At 38.9% G+C, this 22,283-nt stretch overlaps 1 protein-coding gene across 6 annotated transcripts in view; it reads left to right on the top strand.

Moving 5' to 3' along the window:
- The first annotated feature begins 9,808 nt into the window (after positions 1 to 9,808).
- LOC126365850 (uncharacterized) overlaps positions 9,809 to 22,283 on the top strand; it is an 83,561-nt gene continuing 71,086 nt past the window's right edge. For 2 of the 6 annotated variants that reach the window (XM_050008507.1, XM_050008503.1), the window contains exons 1-2: positions 10,508 to 10,703; positions 10,999 to 11,069. The gene's annotated coding sequence lies outside the window, so the exon portion shown is untranslated. Of the gene's footprint in view, positions 10,704 to 10,998; positions 11,070 to 22,283 lie in introns of all 6 variants that reach the window. The other 4 variants (XM_050008504.1, XM_050008506.1, XM_050008508.1 and 1 more) reach the window with 4 other exon arrangements.

The following is a 22,283-nucleotide window of genomic DNA, read 5'->3' as shown; positions in this document are numbered from 1 at the left end:
CATGACTGCCCATACTGAAAGGTCTAATTAACTCCTACAAAACTATTGTTGTTATCTAAATTATGAGCTATTTTGTCAGTATAATCATTTATTGCTGTTTCTGTACTTCTATTTGTTCAAAAGTCATGCTGATTATTATTCAGTAAGATGTCGTTTTCTAAGTACTTGGCGATCTGTTGTTTCATTAATCTCTTAGTTACTTTAGAGAATACCAGGAAGAGTGAAATAGGTCAGTATTTTCAACTTTATGCCTATGCCACTCTTGAATAAAGGTATCATTTCAATACTTTTAATCTTTGGAGGAACACACCCTCAGTGAGCCATGGGCTATAGAATTTATAAAGCTGTACATATTTTAAGTGACACTGGTATATCACCTACACCAGTTGACATTTTGCATTTGAGCCTTTTAATCATCTTTACTACTTTATGCTCATTTGCTGAACTAACTGTATGCTAGTGTGCAAAAACCTACGTTTACCCTGAGGTTTGAAACTTGAGCAAATAGTTTGGAATCATTGATAAAGTAATCATTTATACACTCTAATAGGTCTTCTTGGCCAAAGTCTAAATCAGCTTTTATGAGACTAATTTCCTGCTCTTCATGTATCTTTTCTGTTTCACTTTTTATGATATCTGATGTGGATATTAATTTGTTGACTGGCATTCTTTTTATGTTATCAGTTCTAAGCTTTGTCTTTTTTACAAACGGGGGATCTGTGGGTCTTTTCATTTGAGAACTGAGTATTTTTTTAAAGTCCTGTGGGATATGTTAATGCCTGACATGACCCAGGAACTAGATTTAGCATCCCAACATGAATGGGCTCTAGTCAGTTTCTTCGGAAAACACATTTCAAAACAGGGCATGAATATTGGAGAGAAAGCACTTCTAACCAGGATTCATTACTTAGACTAACAATAAAACTAGCACAATTTTCCACAGAAAAATTTCTTTTATAAGAAAGAAGTACATTCCATTCTTTCATAGGTATCACTGGAATTGAAAGGATGAGGGCATTATGGTCAGATAGCCCTAAGTCAGAATCAATACTTTCTCTCTGTGGTGTCAACATTCTGATCTATCTGTTATCCTTTTGGGGCTATTTACAAGAGTAAACATGTTGAAGCCGTGCAGTGCATTAAAAAAAAGCTTCCTAGATGAGTCTTCACAAACAATAATAGTAGCTTTTTCAGTAAACATAATGTCCAGCAAAGACTCCAATTTATTAGAGAATGTCATCACTAGGTGCTCTATAAACTGCTATAATTATTATGTCAGCCAGCTCACCATGCAAGTACGGCAGGTGATTCTAGAACATTTTTCTTTGCTAGTGACACCAGCTGGATAGGGTAGGATGTCAAGGCCACACAGGCAACGTATCAAATCACACAGTTCAAGACATAAATTCATTGCTGTAAATGGGTGCTGAATCACAATATGGCTCAGCTTTTAGTTTGTAACACACAATTCAGCTAAAACTGACATTTTGATTACACAGAATGGGCATATAATTCTTGAGTCTGAACGAGCAAAATTTCTACATGTTCAGGTAGATGTGAACCTATCATGGAAAGCCCAAGTTCGAGATCTAGTTCAAAAACCGAATCCTGCTATGTTTACCATGAGAACAGTATATGAAATAATTGAGAGTCCAATATGAAAATTAGTCTATGTTGTTTATTTTCATCTGCTAATGACAGACAGTGTTGCATTCGTCCCATTTGCAAAGTGTATTTTTGGTTCATATATGGGCAGTTCGAGCAATGTGTAGTGTAAGTTGATTAACCTTTTGTCCATCCCTATTCAGGAGTCTGGGAATTACGACATTGGCCTCTCAATATATATTTTTTGTTTAATGCTGTTAACAATGAGCTTATTCCCAAGAATTAGCAGCTTTCAGTCAATTAATACTATGAAAAAATTCAGTCTGCGTTTGAATCATGCCTCCTCGACCCTTGTGCATCAAGTTGAACAGTATTCTCTGGCATCCATTTTCAATAAGCTATCACAATAATTAAAATTTTTTAGCAGTAATCCTCATGGCTCACACCTTGTATGCTGTTGGAGAGTTTCTGGGGAAAAAAAAAAAAAAAAAAAAAAAAAAATTAAGCAAATCCCTCTGTTATATTGTTGATTACACTAATATATACTTTGCAGCTTGTCCTCTGAATAGGATTCATGTAAATTTTATTTTATTTATTACTACCTTTTCTGATTTAACATCATGTAGCCACTGTTTCCAAGACCATAGAGACTGGATTTTCAATTTGGTCTTAGGTTTTTTATCAGAAAAACAGGTCACTGTAGGCCAGCCATTCCAATGCTTCAGTAGTGAGGTCATGGATGTCTTGTAATGTACCCCTGAAGGACGCAGGACAATGTAAGGAGCTATCTCGAACAGAATGACCTCCTTCAAGTCGACCAGCATCCTGCATAGATTCCGGAGAAAGGGGGGGGGGGGGGGGGGGGGGAGGGTTGGGGAAGGGATCATGTGAAACCCAACTCATATTTTTCTCACGTGACATCCTCCTGAAAGCCATGGGTCAATGCAGTCAGATAACTGCAGTGGTTCTGACTCCAAGAAGGCATTTAGCCCAGTATCACACATACGCATACAATCAAAAAACAATCACATGTGGTATCATGTGAGATTTGTGATTGGACTCAGGATTTCTTGGAGGAGAATAAACAGGACATTACCATGGATGGAGAGTCATTGCCAGATGCAAGAGTAGCTTCAGGTGTGCCCTGAGAAATTTTGGCAGGCCACTGTAGCCGAGCGGTTCCAGGCGCTTCAGTCTGGAACTGCGCGACCGCTATGGTCACAGGTTCAAATCCTGCCTTGGGCATGGATGTGTGTGATGTCCTTAGGTTTAACTAGTTCTAAGTTCTAGGGGACTGATGATAATGATGATGAGGTCCCATACTCCAACGGGCGTAGGGGATGATGCGGGAGACCCACACTGCTGATTAGGCAAGGTCCTAGCGGAGGTGGTTTGCCATTGCCTTCCTCCGACCGTAATGGGGATGAATGATGATGATCATGATGATGTAGATAACACAACACTTAGTCATCTCGAGGCAGCGAAAATCCCTGACCCTGCCTGGAATCGAACCTCAGATGTTAAGTCCCATAGTTCTCAGAGCCATTTGAACCATTTGAGAAATTGTGCTGGGGCTTTTGGTGTTCACATTGTATATTAATGACCTTGCAGACAATATCAATACTAACATCAGACATTTTGCAAATGATGTTGCTACATATAATGAAGTACTGCCTCAAGTGCCTCAAGATTACTGTAAGATCATTTAGTCAGATCTTGATAGATTTCAAAGTGGTGTAAGAATTGACAGTTTGGCTTAAATGTTCATAAATGTAAAATTTTGTAGTTCACAAAATGTAGTACACAATGACTGCAAGACCAATGATTCCCATTTCAAATCAGTCAACTCATACAAATACCAGAACATAACAACTTGTAGGGATATAAAATGAAGTGATCATACAGGCTCAGCCACAGGTAAAGCAGGTAACAGACTGTGGTTCATTGGTACAATATGACAGAAATGCAATCAGTCTACAAAAACGATCGCACATAAAACATTTGTGTGTCCAATCCTAGAATATTGCTCAAGTGTGTGGGATCTGTAAGAAATTGGACTAACAGTGGGCACTGAATATATACAGAGGTGGGCGGCACAAATGGTCACAGGTTAGCTCAATGCATGGGACTGTGTCATGGAGGTGGTAAAAGAACTGAACTGGCAGACTCTTGATGATTAATCTACGAATATGCTACAATCCCCTACGCATTGCTCCCATATGAACTGTGAAGACAAGAGTTGATCACTTACAGCATACACAGAAGCATTTTAGCATCCTTTCTTCCTACGCTCTATATATGAATGGGATGAGAAAATTCCCTAATAACTCGTAGCATGGGATTTTGAGTCAAGGTGCAGGTGAAAAGTAACAATGTGGTTAAGAGTTGGCACCAATGAATGGGAAAGCAAAACACCTGGTTGCAGTGACACACTGATGTATACCTGAGCCTGTTTTTTTTAAAAAATAACCTCTAATATAATGTTCCAATTGCCAAGATGATTATGATTTTTGTTGCAAGCTTCCTGTCACTTGTCAAGGCCAATCACTAGTACTGAATATTCCTATTTATCCCAATGGGAAGTACCTACTACCATGAAAATGTAGATACGGATATATCAGTAGCAAATAAGTTACACTGTCTTTGCGAAAACACAGCCACATCCTCTTCGTTTATGTAACTAGATTGTTATAAAAATTCAAAACAAAATTTGACTTGTATAACCAAACCACTGGCAGCTACTACATATTTAAAAATTCATGTATGGTGTATGAGAAGTTGATGAGAAGTTATCAAGTAGAAATTATTTTAGTTTGTTTCTAAAACATTCGGGTTAATGGAAGCGTCCAACTCCACCCACCTACATTGACCCTTGATGTAAGGGTGTTGTTGTGTGTGATGTCATTACGGCACAGGGTTTATCAATTTGTTGTGTTATGTTTGATGTTGCCCTCCAGTGGTGCATGTGTGTGTGTGTGTGTGTGTGTGTGTGTGTGTGTGTGTGTGTGTGAGCGCGCGCGCGCGCGTGTGCACTGAGTGTAATGTGTTGAACTGGGATCATTTGAGTCTTGGTGTTGGATATGTGAAATTGTTGGCAGTGTTTGTAGTTCCACACGTAAAGTTTGGAAGTTTTTTCAGTGAGTAATCAATTAATTTTTTTTTTGTTTAAGTGTTTGGTGTTTTCGTTACATTTTATTGGTTTGCTGTTTCTGGTGTGGTAAGACTGTAGCTTCTGTTGTTAGGTATGGATATCACGATGAATTACACACACCAAAAATGTTTTGCATCACCCCGGTTCCCAAAATCCCTGAAGGTAGACGTTAACTGTGAATTTTTTTATCACAGACACAGTCCCTTTGACTGTTCAGAGATGTCACTAAACCTGCCCAAATATGTAAACAACCATGCATGAGCAGCACCTTTTAGATGGAAGGAGTCTGAAAATTGATCAGTTCCAGTCATTCCACCAGGAAAAAGGTACACAGCTAGTGTTGTCTGTAGTTCAACTATGCCTAGACGGTCAATACCGCGGTTTGATCACTTCCGCATTGTTACTCTGTGCCAGGAAGGGCTCTGAACAAAGGAAATGTCCAGGCATCTCGGAGTGAACCAAAGCGATGTTGTACAGATATGGAGGAGATACAGAGAGACAGGAACTGGCGATGACATGCCTCGCTCAGACCGCCCAAGGGCTACTACTGCAGTGGATGGCTGCTACCTACAGATTATGGCTCAGAGGACCCCTGACAGCAATGCCATCATGTTGAATAATGCTTTTCGTGCAGCCACAAGACGTCATGTTATGACTCAAAGTCTGCGCAATAGGCCGCATGATGCACAACTTCACTCCAGATGTCTATGGCGATGTTCATCTTTGTAACCAGAACACCATGCAGCGTGGTACAGATGAGCCCAACAACATGCCGAATGGATTGCTCAGGGTTGGCATCACATTATCTTCACTGATGAGTGTCGCATATGCCTTCAACCAGACAATCGTTGGAGACGTGTTTGGAGGCAACCCAGTCAGACTGAATGCCTTAGATACACTGTCCAGCGAGTGCAGCAAGGTGGAGGTTCCCTGCTGTTACGGGATGGCATTATGTGGGGCCGACATACTTCGCTGGTGGTCATGCACGGCGCCGTAAAGGCTGTACAATATGTGAAAGCCATCCTGCGACTGATAGTGCAAGCATATCAGCAGCATGTTGGCGAGGCATTCGTCTTTGTGGACGACAATTCACGCTCCTTTTGTGGACATCTTGTGAATGACTTTCTTCAGGATAACAATGTTGCTCAACTAGGATGGCCAGCATGTTACACAGACATGAAACCTATTGAGCACCCCTGGGATAGACTGAAAATGGCTGTTTATGGATGATGTGACCCACCAACCACTCTGAGGGATCTACGCCAAATCGCCCTTAAGGAGTGGGAAAATGCGAACCATCAGTACCTTAATAAACATGCAAGAGGACGTGCTACTGGATATTAGAGGTACCGGTGTGTACAGCAATCTGGTCCACCACCTCTAATGGTCTCGCTATATGGTGGTTCAACATGCAATGTATGGTTTTCATGAGCAATGAAAAGGGAGGAAACGATGTTTATGTTGATCTCTATTCCAGTTTCCAGTACAGGTTCCAGAACTCTCAGAACAAAGGTGATGCAAAACTTTTTTTGATGTGTGTAGTTTCCTGAGGACCCTGGGATGTACGTAACTGTACATTACAGGACAGTTTATTTATGATTCTCTTCTAATGTATACACACTTACTGGATATTGTTGGTATCCAACAACAACAAAAAATTGCCAGCATATACCAAAGGCCTCACCTTTTACAGAAGGTATCGTATATCTCTTCAACAAATCAGAGTTTTGTTTGCTACACTTTGAGCCAAACCAGTGAATGTGGAATGTAAGAAACATGTATGGAATGTAATACCTACTTCATTTAACGTACCAAATAAGCCAACACAACTGTAGCCTAAGGGAAAATCACACAAATGTGATGATAAATCATCAAAAGCAATAAAACTGTTTCCCAACATAGGAGAAACCAGTTCCACAATTATTGTTAAATCTGAGCTCCAAATGACAAGAATCTTCAACAGATTCGCTTCTGAGTCAAAGGCAATTACATTTACAAAAACATTCGTGTATTGAAATGTTGAGTGAAGTGCAAGAATGGGCGAATCATTAGACTCCACAAAAATTTTTTGATTGTTAAGGAAAAGAGAAATATATGTTTCTATGGATGATAAAGGTGGCAGGGGTAAAATACAGGGAGCGAAAGGCTATTTACAATTTGTACAGAAACCAGATGGCAGTCATAAGAGTCGAGGGGCATGAAAGGGAAGCAGTGGTTGGGAAGGGAGTGAGACAGGGTTGTAGCCTCTCCCCGATGTTATTCAATCTGTATATTGAGCAAGCAGTAAAGGAAACAAAAGAAAAATTTGGAGTAGGTATTAAAATTCATGGAGACGAAGTAAAAACTTTGAGGTTCGCCGATGACATTGTAATTCTGTCAGAGACGGCAAAGGACTTGGAAGAGCAGTTGAACGGAATGGACAGTGTCTTGAAAGGAGGATATAAGATGAACATCAATAAAATCAAAACGAGGATAATGGAATGTAGTCCAATTAAATCGGGTGATGCTGAGGGAATTAGATTAGGAAATGAGACACTTAAAGTAGTAAAGGAGTTTTGCTATTTAGGAAGTAAAATAACTGATGATGGTCGAAGTAGAGAGGATATAAAATGTAGACTGGCAATGGCAAGGAAAGCGTTTCTGAAGAAGAGAAATTTGTTAACATCGAAAATAGATTTAAGTGTCAGGAAGTCATTTCTGAAAATATTTGTTTGGAGTGTAGCCATGTATGGAAGTGAAACATGGACGATAACTAGTTTGGACAAGAAGAGAATAGAAGCTTTCGAAATGTGGTGCTACAGAAGAATACTGAAGATAAGGTGGATAGATCACGTAACTAATGAGGAGGTATTGAATAGGATTGGGGAGAAGAGAAGTTTGTGGCACAACTTGACTAGAAGAAGGGATCGGTTGGTAGGACATGTTTTGAGGCATCAAGGGATCACAAATTTAGCATTGGAGGGCAGCGTGGAGGGTAAAAATCGTAGAGGGAGACCGAGAGATGAGTACACTAAGCAGATTCAGAAGGATGTAGGTTGCAGTAGGTACTGGGAGATGAAGAAGCTTGCACAGGATAGAGTAGCATGGAGAGCTGTATCAAACCAGTCTCAGGACTGAAGACCTCAACAACAACAACAACAACATGGATGATATGTGTGTTTATTTTCTCTTGTTCTCAGTAGAATAAGCTACACAAATATAGATATATTCAAAACTATTTAGACACTCTTGAGTTCTAGCTTATGTCACTGAATCAGTCAGACTTAACATGAAGTTGATCAGAGTTCCGATGTCTCAGGCCAGGGATGAGTACATGTGGTGTTTTGTGTGTGTGGGGGGGGGGGGGGGGGGGGACTTGTTTGCAGTGCCAGAATTTGTTGGTGGTAAGTAATTGTTCTTTTTGGGTCTGTTCTTCTCAAGTTGATGTTTTGTGTATTTTGTATTTATGATGTAATGGATGTGTTTTAATTTATGTAGGGATGTTTGGTATTTGAGGTGTTGTGGTTTTGTGATTATTTATTGTAGTTGTAGGTGTTGGTTTTTTGCATCAATAGTTGTAGTTGATCTATATAGATCAAGGGAAATGACTGATTCTACTTTTCGCAGTTTTAGGAGAAGGTGTTGGTATTTTGATAGTGTCAGCCGTGGTTGACCTATATGGGTCAAGTGAAATATCAGATTCCTTTAGATTTTGTTGGTGTAGCAGATTTTTTTTTTTTTTTTTGTCATTTAGTGTGTTGTGGGATCATGGTGTGGTTCTTTTATTTTCTATTATGTTTAGCTTGCCCCTACCCTGACACCCCCAGTTTCCCGCAGTTGTCCCATTAGTTTGACTGTATATTTGGAGGGGGATGTTATTGTCTTATTTATATGCATTTTCATGTTTGTTCCATGGGTATGTAGTGACGTCATAGGCGACATATTGGAGACGCTTAGAATAGCCATTTCCGCCATATTGCTGACATCATAGGTCAAATCAATCGGGTGGAATTGGGCACTTCTGTAATCCCAAACATTCATTAGTGAAGAAGTACTGAGTATTTCTTGGTAGCATGTGCTTGGTATATATGGAAGTTACGAAGGAACACATAATTGGAGAGCAGCTACCAAAACTGCTTCAGTATCCGATGGGTATTTCAGTGGCAGAAGAATTATTTGTGAACAAAGTTGCAAAATGCAAATTGTAAAGCAGGAGCACAGAAGGAATAGATTAAGGAATCCAATTTCAAAGCACATGAGTTCATTGAAAAGTAAAGATATCTGCAAGTATTTACATTTGTAGGACCCTGCTGAATCAAGTCAAAAGTCATGCCAACTGAACCTGGTGATACCGGATGTTGGATTTGTCTTGTATCATAACGATGATGTGGTGTATAATGTCATAGATGTGCAGACTGAATGAGAATGGAACACTGACAATATTTCTTTTGTGTCTGTATTAATTTTTGGAATGTAGGTTCTGGCAAAGTACAAATGAAAGAAATGCAATGTGCTACTCAAAAAAGTTCAATGGTGCTGGAGTCTTCCATTGGTTAAGGCCATATATTTGCTAAACTCTTTAGGAGGGAAACACCAAGACAGAGACTATAATTAGGCATTCAACTACAACCAATGTGCTGAACCAATCATGTCTTGCTTATCCTGCTTGGATTTAGATAATACCGATTAAAATCTTATCTGTTGTTGTTCCTGACAGAAAGTATTTAATCAGCTTACTTATCCGGCCCTCCACTAAAACACTTCATAACAACATGATGGCATGGCTGACTATGCAGTAATGTAAATCAAAAGTCAGAGGCTACCTTCCTCACTTTACTATCCATTCATTTTTTTTTTTCCTTCATCTCATCAAGGAGAACCTTCTGGAATGTGTTACAAGTTAACATAGGCCTACACATTAACGAAACAGAAGCAACTTTTATGAACTTATGCTATAATAGACCATCATTACACACACGTATATTCATATTTAAAGGAATATGTTGGTATTCTCCAAAGAAAGTATTACCTAAGTCTTATCTTTAAACCTGTTCACCTCTATAGCTCCTGCTATAACCTGGTCCTCCTCTAATGTTTACTCATTGCATTGTTGCAGCAGTCATGAAATTCTATCACGGATTCGGTAAAGCAAAGTGACCATGTTCTGTACGAACTCCTATTACGGTATATGGGTCAACATCACCTTATTGAGGAATAATACTGTACGAAAATCTGTTTCTACGAACAGTTAATTGTTTTTACATGTTGGAGTCTGGCGCATGCTCCTTACAATGACCGCAAATCATCCAAACTAAGGGTAAACGAATCGGAGTTTTTGGTAAATTCGTGCCACACGACAGAACCGTTGTCAATCTGATAATATGCACATCGGCAACTTCTGAATGCAGGAAATATGAATCAATAAGTTTTTGTTCAGAAATTAAGAAAAAAATACTTTCATAACATCCTACGGTACAGTATCAGTTCAGTAATGCTCCAATAATAGGTGAAAATGCTTTTCGAGAAACAGAAACAGCTTACAGAGGAACGGAAATCTGAGTATTACACAGGCAGGGCAATGACTAATAGAAGACAGAAATGAATAAAAAATGTAGAATGTAACTGTTTAACGATTTTCTCCAACAATTTATCGTCAGATCCTACGAACAGCCGAAACAGCTTCGCATAAGCAATCATTGACAACCGCAAAGTTCGCACTACGTCGCTCTCAATGGGAGATTCCTCGCACGCAGCATCCTGGGTAATGTAGTAAAACAATATGGCGTTACTATCATGTAGTACCATTAAGACAGACAATTTTTATTGATTTATGTATTTGTTATGTAGCTGAGGAAAGTGAGTAATGGAAAGGAGAAACATTCAACTAATTTGATGCATGTACTTGTGATCTTTTCTTTAACTGTAAATGATGGAAATTTTGTAGTGGATTAAACGTCATTGGATGAATGTAAATAAGCCAAATACGTATTTGATTTTGTTTTCGTAGCTTGCAGATAGCTCCAGTTATTTTTTCTGTACGTTACCAGAAAGCCCTGGATACATAGTTTTCCCTCAAAACATATTAATAATTTCTTGTTTCAACTTTACGAAAATGACTGTTCTCACTTTGGTAGATGTAATTCTTAAACACAACTGTATAGTAAATATGTACTATTTAGTATCACTAAATTATGCAGTACCAGTAAGAAGTAATTGGATTCAGCACTACTACATAATACATTATTTCATTTTATTCGTTACAGTCATTTGCATACGCACATACTGTACGCCTTAAATCATGCACGAGAAGTCGCGGGGCTGGATAACCTAGCAAGTAAGTATGGAGACGTATAAATTTGACTTAACGTGTAACTCGAAATTGATTCCTGTACATTAAAAGTTAAGATAACGGAACAACTAATTTTTAGAATGCAAGTACAAAACTTCACGGTGATTTTCGGAGCACATACGTCCCTACTTTAGATACCAGAGTTTTTAAAAAATTCCGTACTTAATGTTGATGTCGTAGAATCCACGTCTGAATTTACAATTGCAGCCACTTTTTTTTTTAAATTAAAGTTACATTTTCAACAATCTGCTGTGACCTTGTTGCTTTTTAACTGTTTGCCCCTGTGCTTTCTTTTATATTTAATAAATGATTATTACATGCATTTCCTACCTGAGATTCATCATTTAGAGCCCATCCATTCAGTCCAATAATGTTGTTCTGTGACTGGTTCTCCTGTCTCTCGCTTCACTACATTCCATGTTGCCTTAAGTCTGTTGTTGGATGTATTGATTTAGGACATTGGGTGCAGCTTCTTTGATTTTTTAATAACTTTTCTTTGTAATTTTGTGTAGTGTGCAATACCGCAGAATCCCTACTTGTTCTTTCTGAAAGATACATTCCATTTCATTTCTTTTCACAAGATATTTTAATACCTTCATTGATCCATGTTTTTTTTTTATCTCTCTGTTTAGTGTCCTTTCTGACTCGCTTACGTGAAAGCTGTTTTCAAGTAATGATATGAATTCATCATGGAATAGATTAAATTTTGTGTTAGTGTTTGGTTCATTATAAATTACATCCCATGTCATCTCCTTTCAACTATTCTTAAAAACATTTCTCCTGGAGTCACTAGTTATTCTAACTGATTTCCGCTGAGGTGTCCATACCGAAAGGTGCTATGTTGTTTATTCATGATCAGAGGACCTTTTGTTACTGGTTAAACAATTATTTTCTTTCTTTGAGCTTCATCAAAGAAAACATTGTCAATAAGAGTCCAATTGTCTTTATACACCCACTGGTTTCACTGAGTGTAGTAAACTTTATTGGATGTATTCATTTTCATCAAGCTGTCACATTTCATTCACACCACAATCCTAGCAGTCAGTTCCTGCCCCCCAGCCTTGTGAAAACTCACCCATTTTTGTCTCTCGTAATAATGCTAATCTCAGTGAATTGTTATTTTCTGATTGTTAGAAGATTGCATGTTTCCACAATAATTAACACCTGTTATATCACAAAATACAAATTCTGTAGCTAAATGAGATTGCATTTGGTCTGGTTCAGAACATTATTTTGGTATATGCAGCAAACATATCTGAAGTGGGTTTGAAATTCTGTTTGAAGTACCACAGTGGTTTTTGCTAACTGTGCCTCTTGAAATGGTTGTATCAGTTGTGTACCCGTTGTTGTTGTGGTCTTCAGTCCTGATACTGGTTTGATGCAGCTCTCCATGCTACTCTATCCTGTGCAAGCTTCATCATCTCCCAGTACCTACTGCAACCTACATCATTTTGAGTCTGCTTAGTGTAGTCATCTCTTGGTCTCCCTCTACGATTTTTACCCTCCACACTGCCCTCCAATACGAAATTGGTGATCCCTTGATGCCTCAGAACATGTCCTATCAACCGATCCCTTCTTCTGGTCAAGTTGTGCCACAAACTTCTCTTCTCCCCAATCCGATTCAATACTTCCTCATTAGTTATGTGATATGCCCATCTAATCTTCAGCATTCTTCTGTACCACCTCATTTCGAAAGCTTCTATTCTCTTCTTGTCCAAACTATTTATCGCCCATGATTCACTTCCATACATGGCTACACTCCATACAAATACTTTCAGAAATGACTTCCTGACACTTAAATCTATACTCGATGTTAACAAATTTCTCTTCTTCAGAAACACTTTCCTTGCCATTGCCAGTCTACATTTTATATCCTCTCTACTTCGACTATCATCAGTTATTTTGCTCCCAAATAGCAAAACTCCTTTACTACTTTAAGTGTCTCACTCCTAATCTAATTCCCTCAGCATCACGCGATTTAATTCGACTACATTCCATTATCCTTGTTTTGCTTTTGTTGATGATCATCTTATATCCTTCTTTCAAGACACTATCCATTCTGTTCAGCTGCTCTTCCAAGTCCTTTGCTGTCTCTGACAGAATTACGATGTCATCGGCGAACCTCAAAGTTTTTATTTCTTCTCCAAGGACTTTAATACCTACGCCGAATTTTTCTTTTTTTCCTTCACTGCTTGCTCAATATACAGATTGAATAAGATCAGGGATAGGCTTCAACCCTGTCTCACTCCCTTCCCAACCACTGCTTCCCTTTCATGTCCCTTGGCTCTTATAAATGCCATCTGGTTTCTGTTTGTAAATAGCCTTTCGCTCCCTGTATTTTACCCCTGCCACCTTCAGAATTTGAAAGAGAGTATTGCAGTCAACATTGTCGAAAGCTTTCTCTAAGTCTACAAATGCTAGAAACGTAGGTTTGCCCTTCCTTAATCTAGCTTCTAAGATAAGTCGTAAGGTCAGTATTGCCTCACGTGTTCCAACATTTCTACGGAATCCAAACTGATCTTCCCCGAGGTCAGCTTCTCTAAGTTTTCCATTCGTCTGTAAAGAATTCGTGTTAGTATTTTGCAGCTGTGACTTATTAAACTGATAGTTCGGTAATTTTCACATCTGTCAACACCTGCTTTCTTTGGGATTGGAATTATTATATTCTTCTTGAAGTCTGAGGGTATTTCTCCTGTCTCATACATCTTGCTCACCAGATGGTAGAGTTTTGTCATGACTGGCTCTCCCAAGGCCGTGAGTAGTTCCAATGGAATGTTGTGTACACCGGGGGCCTTGTTTCGACTCAGGTCTTTCAGTGCTCTGTCAAACTCTTCACGCAGTATCGTATCTCCCATTTCATCTTCATCTACATCCTCTTCCATTTCCATAATATTGTCCTCAAGTACATCGCCCTAGTATAGACCCTCTATATACTCCTTCTGCCTTTCTGCTTTTCCCTCTTTGCTCAGAACTGGGTTTCCATCTGAGCTCTTGATATTCAAACAAGTGGCTCTCTTTTCTCCAAAGGTCTCTTTAATTCTCCTGTAGGCAGTATCTATCTTACCCCTAGTGAGATAAGCCTCTACATCCTTACATTTGTCCTCTAGCCATCCCTGCTTACCCATTTTGCACTTCCTGTCGATCTCATTTTTGAGACGTTTGTATTCCTTTTTGCCTGCTTCATTTACTGCATTTTTATATTTTCTCCTTTCATCAATTAAATTCAATATTTCTTCTGTTACCCAAGGATTTCTACTAGCCCTAGTCTTTTTACCTACTTGATCCTCTGCTGCATTCGCTACTTCATCCCTCAAAGCTACCCATTCTTCTCCTATTGTATTTCTTTCCCCCATTCCTGTCAATTGCTCCCTTATGCTCTCCTTGAAACTCCGTACAACCTCTGGCTCTTTTAGTTTATCCAGGTCCCATCTTCTTCAATTCCCATCTTTTTGCAATTTCTTCATTTTTAATCTACAGGTCATAACCAATAGATTGTGGTCAGAGTCCACATCTGCCCGTGTAAATGTCTTGCAATTTAAAACCTGGTTCCTAAATCTCTGTCTTACCATTATATAATCTATCTGATACCTTTTAGTATCTCCAGGGTTCTTCCATGTATACAGCCTTCTTATCTGATTCTTGAACCAAGTGTTAGCTATGATTATGTTGTGCTCTGTGCAAAATTCTACCAGGCGGCTTCCTCTTTCGTTTCGTACCCCCAATCCATAATCACCTACTATGTTTCCTTCTCTCCCTTTTCCTACTGACGAATTCCAGTCACCCATGACTATTAAAATTTCATCACCCTTCACTATCTGAATAATTTCTTTTATTTGATCATACATTTCTTCAATTTCTTCGTCATATGCAGAGTTAGTTGGCATATAAACTTGTACTACTGTATTAGGTGTAGGCTTCGTATCTATCTTGGCCACAATAATGCGTTCACTATGTTGTTTGTAGTAGCTTACCTGCATTCCTATTTTCCTATTCATTATTAAACCTACTCCTGCATTACCCCTATTTGATTTTGTGTTTATAACCCTGTAGTCACCTGACCAGAAGTCTTGTTCCTCCTGCCACCGAACTTCACTAATTCCCACTATATCTAACTTTAACCTATCCATTTCCGTTTTTAAATTTTCTAACCTACCTGCCCGATTAAGGGATCTGACATTCCACACTCCGATCCGTAGAACGCACCAGTTTTCTTTCTCCTGATAACGACATCCTCTTGAGTAGTCCCCGCCAGGAGATCCGAATGGGGGACTATTTTACCTCCAGAATATTTTATCCAAGAGGACGCCATCATCATTTAATCATACAGTAAAGCTGCATGCCCTCGGGAAAAATTACGGCTGTAGTTTCCCCTTGCTTGCAGCCATTCGCAGTACCAGCACAGCAAGGCCGTGTTGGTTATTGTTACTAGGCCAGATCAGTCAATCATCCAGTCTGTTGCCCCTGCAACTACTGAAAAGGCTGCTGCCCCTCTTCAGGAACCACACATTTGTCTGGCCTCTCAACAGATACCCCTCCGTTGTGGTTGCACCTAGGGTACGGCTATCTGTATCGCTGAGGCACGCAAGCAAGCAGTCAAATACAATGGCCAGTGTATAATAGTTTGAGGTAATAAATTGATTTTTAATGGATGTAGGTTCTAACTCTGCTTAGGTAGATATATTCACATAGTTTATTTATGTGATGCTATTGAAATGACGTGTGTGTACAGCTTGATAATAAATGTTGATGCATGCTGGCCAGTTTCAGAATAGTAAACATCTCAGTAGCTTAAATAGGTCATCATCGCTTCTCATGTTACAAGAGAACCATAGATGTATCAAGAAAGTAAATATATGTTTCTACAGTCATCCTCATGCTATATGCATTAAACTGAGTAATTATCTGTAGGTAGGAGATAGTATAGAAGAAATCATTTTACCTTAAATTTAAAATTTATTGTGTAACTCATCAGATTTCTTCCATGGTAACCAGCATCATGCGAAACATGGCTCGCGCGTTTCTTATGTTACATTCTGTAAGTCTTGGATCAAGACAGTATGGAGGATCTGGTATTTCAAACTCCAAAAACTATGTGACTCAGTACCATACCAACGTTTATTGACAAAAGTATGGCAGTTTAAAGTATTATCAAACAATATTTATGATAGGATTGAGGATTTCTTGGTAGGAAGGATGCAGAACGTGATCTAGGATGGAGGGTCATAGATAAGAGTAGTTGTAACTTTAGGCATGCCCCAAGGAAGTGTATTGGGATTGTTGCTTTTCATTTTCTGTGTTAATGACCTGGCAGTCTGTATTTATAGTAACTTAGACTTTTTGCAGGTGATTCAGTTATTTACAATGAAATTCAATTTGAGATAAGCTGCAAAAATATCAAGTCAAATCTTGATCAAATTTTATTGTGTTGCAAAAATTGGCAACGTGCTGTAATGTTCAGAAATGTAAAATTATGAGCTTCACAAATTGCAGAAAAGCTGTATCTGTGTGACAGATTTGAAATCAGTCAACTTGTACGGATTATTTGAATGCAATATCTTGTAACGGATATGAAATGGAATCATCACATAGGCTCACTTGTGGGTAAAGCTAGCAGCAGACCACGTTTCATTGGCAGGACACTGGGAAAATGTAGCCAGTATATAAAGTGCTTGTAAAACTCCTGTATGGTCCATCTTAGAGTACTGCTCAATTATGTGCGACCCATACGAACAGGACAGACACAAACTACGAGACATATTCAAAGAAGGGCAGCACAAATGGTTTTATGTTTGTTTGAATCACAGGACAGTGTCATGGAATTGCTGAAAACCTGAGTAGACAGACATTTGAACCTAAAACACCAGTTATCCTGTGGAGAAATTAAAAAGACAGTCAGTATTAAAGTTGCACTTGGGGGCATTTAAGCATTCACTTTTCCCACACTCCATAATCAGTTGGAACGAGAAGAAACACTAATGTAATACAGTTAAGTACCCTCTGCCATGCACTTTGAGTGTGTATATAGATGTAGACTTTTTGTGGGTTCATATTGAATTCCTTTCTTAGTCACTGGTAGCTTAAGTGATGAGTAGCTAAGGTTTTTTTTCCATTAGTGTTGTAACTGTGAACGTTACTGTTTTCCTCAAATTGCAGTGGGTTATTTTTGACATTGTTAGCAGATACATATATAATGTAGAGATATAGTTAGAATGCCTAACTTCTTGGGAGATGCCGATGGGATTACTATGGGAGAATTCCGCAAATTATTCTCACTTCATTTTTGTGCAATGAGTACTGTCTTCCTAAGCAGTGAGTTACCCAGGAAATCATGGTGTAATACATTAATGAATGGATAAAATTTGGAGCTTTGTATCCTATTCACGTGATTCGTATACTACATTTATTGTTACTTTTTTGTTATATAGAAATGAATTTTAAGATAGCTTGTTGCGTTAACTTTTAAAAGCTATCCTTTGTAATTTGGTACACTGCCATGCTTCAAATGTATTCTATAATGTATTGACAGAAGATTATTTTATTATTCTGTATGTACTAGTACATATTGTATGATGAAGCCAATATCGCTGTAAAATGATCTACGGTGTATAAAATTCTTGATTCTTGATTCTTGAAAAAAAAAGAGATGAGTCCATTTACAGACAACCTCTTATTATTTCTTTGAAAAACTTTACTAACAATCTCTTCTGTTACTGTCTCTCTGACAAGATTAATTATAGCATTTGTGTCTTCTGTGAAAAGTACCAACTCTGTTTGATGTGTATTAAGTGAAAAGTTGTTCACATACATAAACAGAAAGCGTGTGACAAAAACTGAACTCTTAGTTACACTTTTCAGCAGTTTCCCCAATAACTGTAATTTTCTCCCTTTCCAGAATTATACGGCACCACTTTTTTGTAAAATGTGATTTAAAGCAGTTGTTTTTAAAAACATTAATTCCACAAAACTTTAAACTTTTTTAAAAGAATGCCAAGATCTACAAAAAAAATTCCTTAGATATATCACAAAAACTACCCACTGGTGATATTTTGTTATTTGACACTTTCCTGCTGAAACAATAAAAAACTGTACAAAAGGAGGGGAATATCACCAAATCAACTAAAATAGCGTAGTGCCTTGTAATGCAGATGTATCATTTTAAGTTTATGTAGGCCTTTAAAATGCAAGTGGGACTTCTGATTTTCATCAGGATGTTTCCATCCTACCTGATACTACGAGGGTTGTTTTTTAAGTAATGGTTGTTTGTATTTTTTTAAAAAGATACAAATACTTTTGTAAAAAAAAACTTTTATTTTCTGATTCTACACACTTTTGCCTATTTTTCTACATAGTTGCCTTGTTTATTTAAGCACTTGTCATACCGTATAACTAAGTTTTTAATTCCCTCTTCAAAGAATTCGGCCGCCTGCTCCGACAGCCAAGAGTTCACGGGTGCTTTCACTTCGTCGTCATTGAAGCGCTGCCCGCCAAGATGGTGTTTCAGGTACCGGAAAAGATGAAAATCGCTAGGAGCAAGGTTGGGGCTGTATGGTGCATGATCCAAAGCTTCCCATACAAAAGAATCAATCAAATCCCGAGTCTTTTGAGAGGTGTGAGGCCTAGCGATATCGTGCAGGAGCAAAATGCCTTTTGTCAGCATGCCGCGCCCTTTGTTTTGAATTGCTCTGCGGAGCTTCTTTAGAGTTGCACAGTAGGCATCTGAGTTGATTGTCGTTCCTTGTGGCATAAAGTCCACTAGCAAAACACCGCACCGGTCCCAGAACGCATTTGCAATAATCTTGCGCTTTGACAGCGTCTGTTTGGCTTTGACCTTGACGGGCAACTTTGTGTGTCACCATTCCATCGATTGTCGCTTGCTTTCGGGAGTGATATGGGATACCCATGTTTCATCTCCAGTGACAATTTGACTCAACATGTCATCCTCTTCTTCCTTGTAACAAATCAAAAAGTCCAATGAAGTGGCAAATCTCTTCCCTTTGTGGTCCTCTGTGAGGAGTCTGGGTACCCACTGAGAACACAGTTTATAAAGTTTAGGTTTTCAGACACAATGTTATACAAAACCGATCTTGAAACTTGTGGAAATTCTAAAGAAAGAGTGGAAATTGTCAATCTTCTGTCCTCACGAATCTTTGTTTCGACCGCAGCCACCAAATCATCAGTGATCACAGAGGGCTGGCCTGAGCGTTCTTCGTCATGGACGTTTTGACGGTCATTTTTAAACTCTCTAATCCATTGACGCACTTTACCTTCACTCATTGCATTCAAGCCATAAACTTCTGTTAATTGACAATGAATTTCTGCAGCTGATAGGCTTCTTGCGGTCAAAAAACGTGTCACTGATCATATCTCAGACGCGGCGGGCGATTCAATAATCGTAAACATTATAAAATAGCACAGCGATGCGTACACGTCAGCTAAAGAGCTGCAACTTGCATCAGTGTGAACGGGAAGGATGCTGGCAAGTGGCGCGGTGGCTTGTTGCGGCGTCCGTGCGAACTACGGGACTATACGCGCGAACGGCCCTGACTTTAAAAAAAAAAAAAACCCTTGTAGTTTAAATTAACCATAACAATTCAAAACCAGTTTACAAACATCAAAACCCTTACAATAATGTCCTTTGATGTCAGAAGGGCTCACAGTCTTCTTACAAAATGAACACCACAGCTCTGCAACAATGTGTCTTTTTTTTCTGTCATCTGTGGCCAGAGATATTGAACTATAACAGCTAAAGAATTTCCTGTACTACAGCTGAGGTACACAGCTGTCTCAACAGGATGCTGGTACATGAATTCAACTCCATGCTGTTATGACTCTAGAAGGCAGGCAGACATTTAAGTCCTTGTGAAACACCAGTTTATCAACTAAAGAATTAGAAGAGACATCATATACAAACAAGCTGTTGGAAACTGGTTTGGGTCAAGTACGCACAAAGGAGTCATTCAACACATGCCATATTTCTAAGAATGTTCCAGTGGATGAGAGAAATGGGGCCAGTGGTGCCACAGTACAATGAGGCAGACACGAAATCGCACTACCTCTCAACTGGGAGACCCTGTGTTAACCAGCATGGGTGAAGAGCCTTAAGTTAGCACTTGATCAGTTGTACATTCTTCACCACATTGCAGTATTATCTTTAGAGAAAGTTTTTCACTGGGCTTTGGCTGTCTTTCGTAGTATGATAAAGCTTCTGTTTCCTCATTCATGATATTCTAATTCCATTAGTTATTCGGATTGGTTACTTTGTAGAATTCTTGCTAAATATGTGCTTTGAGAATTGGCTGTAAGTGTCTGCATCTCTGTATGTCTGCTTGTGTCTGTATATGTACGGATGTGTGTGTGTGTGTGTGTGTGTGTGTGTGTGTGTGTGTGTGTGTGTGTGTGTGTGTGTATACCAGTCCATTTTTCCCCATAAGGTAAGTCTTTCCGCTCCCGTGATTGGAATGACTCCTTACCCTCTCCCTTAAAACCCACATCATTTAATCTTTCTCTCTCCTTCCCTCTTTCCTGATGAAGAAACGGTTGCTTGCGAAAGCTTGAATTTTGTTTGTGTTTGTTTGTGTGGCTATCAACATGCCAATGCTTTCGTTTGGTAAGTTACATCATCTTTGTTTTTAGATATATTTTTCCCACGTGGAATGTTTCCCTCTATTATATTCCTCTATATATTTTGTTAGATATTTGCTTGTTCATTGGATAATTATCTAAAATTTTAGAAAACATTCTTGCCTGGAGGACAGTGATTAGTATAAAATTTTAAAAATTAATAAAAACCGTCTCCATTGTGTTTCCAGATTTTTTATTTTTGACAATGAGTTTTGGCCCTTTCCTTGGACTATTTTCTAGCTTACACTGCTGTAATAATACAGATTCAATTTAGGGGGATGAAAATATAGCAAACAACATCTAAAATATAAGCTACAAAGTACGAGGTTATACCCACTATGGCTGTTGGTGGCGGCAGATAAGCGTGAACCATAGGGTACAGTTTTCACTGCTGAATAAGGCAGCTTTGAATGAGATTATATACTGTAAGCTCCACCCATCACCACCTACAGCATTACGTCATTGATGACCAATCATGTATGAGACATACCTAAAGGAGGCTTCAAGTCTAGGATGGGGTATGGGCTGATAAATATTGATTCTAATGAATTAGGATAAAAACAATTATGTGGTAATTACGTTGTTTATACATATATCTGCAAAACTGGACTAAAGTAATTGTAGCGTGATGAGCTAGTACCAAGTAATGTGGCTCAATAAAACTTGGCCATACACAGAAAGGATTGCTCCAGTGTAGTACAGAAGGTAACAGAAATATGCAGTGAGTTTTAGAGAAATGATGCTTCTATTCAAATACAATAATTGCACTGAAGTCACTGGAATTTGTGTGGTCCTCTTTACATTACAAATGTTGGGTCATGATTCATACTGGTTGCATGATGACCATGATCTGTTGTGTGCTCTGAATCTGGCCCCAAGGTTGGGAAGGAATTCTTGTGCTAGGGCATTCCATTCTTCCTCCAGCACAGTAGACAACTACTGGATGGTCATCGGTGCCTATGATGTGCTGCAACACGTCTCCCACATATGCTCAATGGGACTTTAATTGGGGCAACAGTAAGGTCAATCACTTTGCCAAATATCCTTGTATTCCAAGAGCTTCTCCACCTGCACTGTTGATGTGGTCACACATTGTAATCCATAAAAATACATATCCTCCCCACACCATAACAGCTGGATCACTAAAACAATCATGTTGGACTACCCTCTTCTGGCGAGGGGTGGGTACTTATAATACACCCAGCAACATTGTCAGACATTTTTATGGATGACAACAAGAGGATATTCACTGAATGGAGTGTCCTGCCCATTCCCCGACTTAAATCCCATTGAATACATGTGGGATGCATTGGGAATATGTATTGCAGCATGTCCACGTGCACCATCGAGCATCCAGCTTTAAACTGTCAGCTCCACTGATGGGCGAATGGAACACCCTACCAAAATAACTCCTCACCAGCCTTATGGTCAGAATGGTATCACCTTGCAGAGTAGCCACTGTTGTCTGTGTTCATCACACACCCTATTAAGAACCTTATCCCACCTTGTGTACTGTTCAGGGGACCATCATGAATCTCAGTTACTTCAGTCTCGTTATTGTTTTTGAATAAAAGTGTC

Source organism: Schistocerca gregaria, chromosome 4 (assembly GCF_023897955.1).
Source record: "Schistocerca gregaria isolate iqSchGreg1 chromosome 4, iqSchGreg1.2, whole genome shotgun sequence".
Classification (NCBI taxonomy): Eukaryota; Metazoa; Arthropoda; class Insecta; order Orthoptera; family Acrididae; genus Schistocerca; species Schistocerca gregaria.
This window is presented reverse-complemented; position numbering and strand designations above follow the sequence as displayed.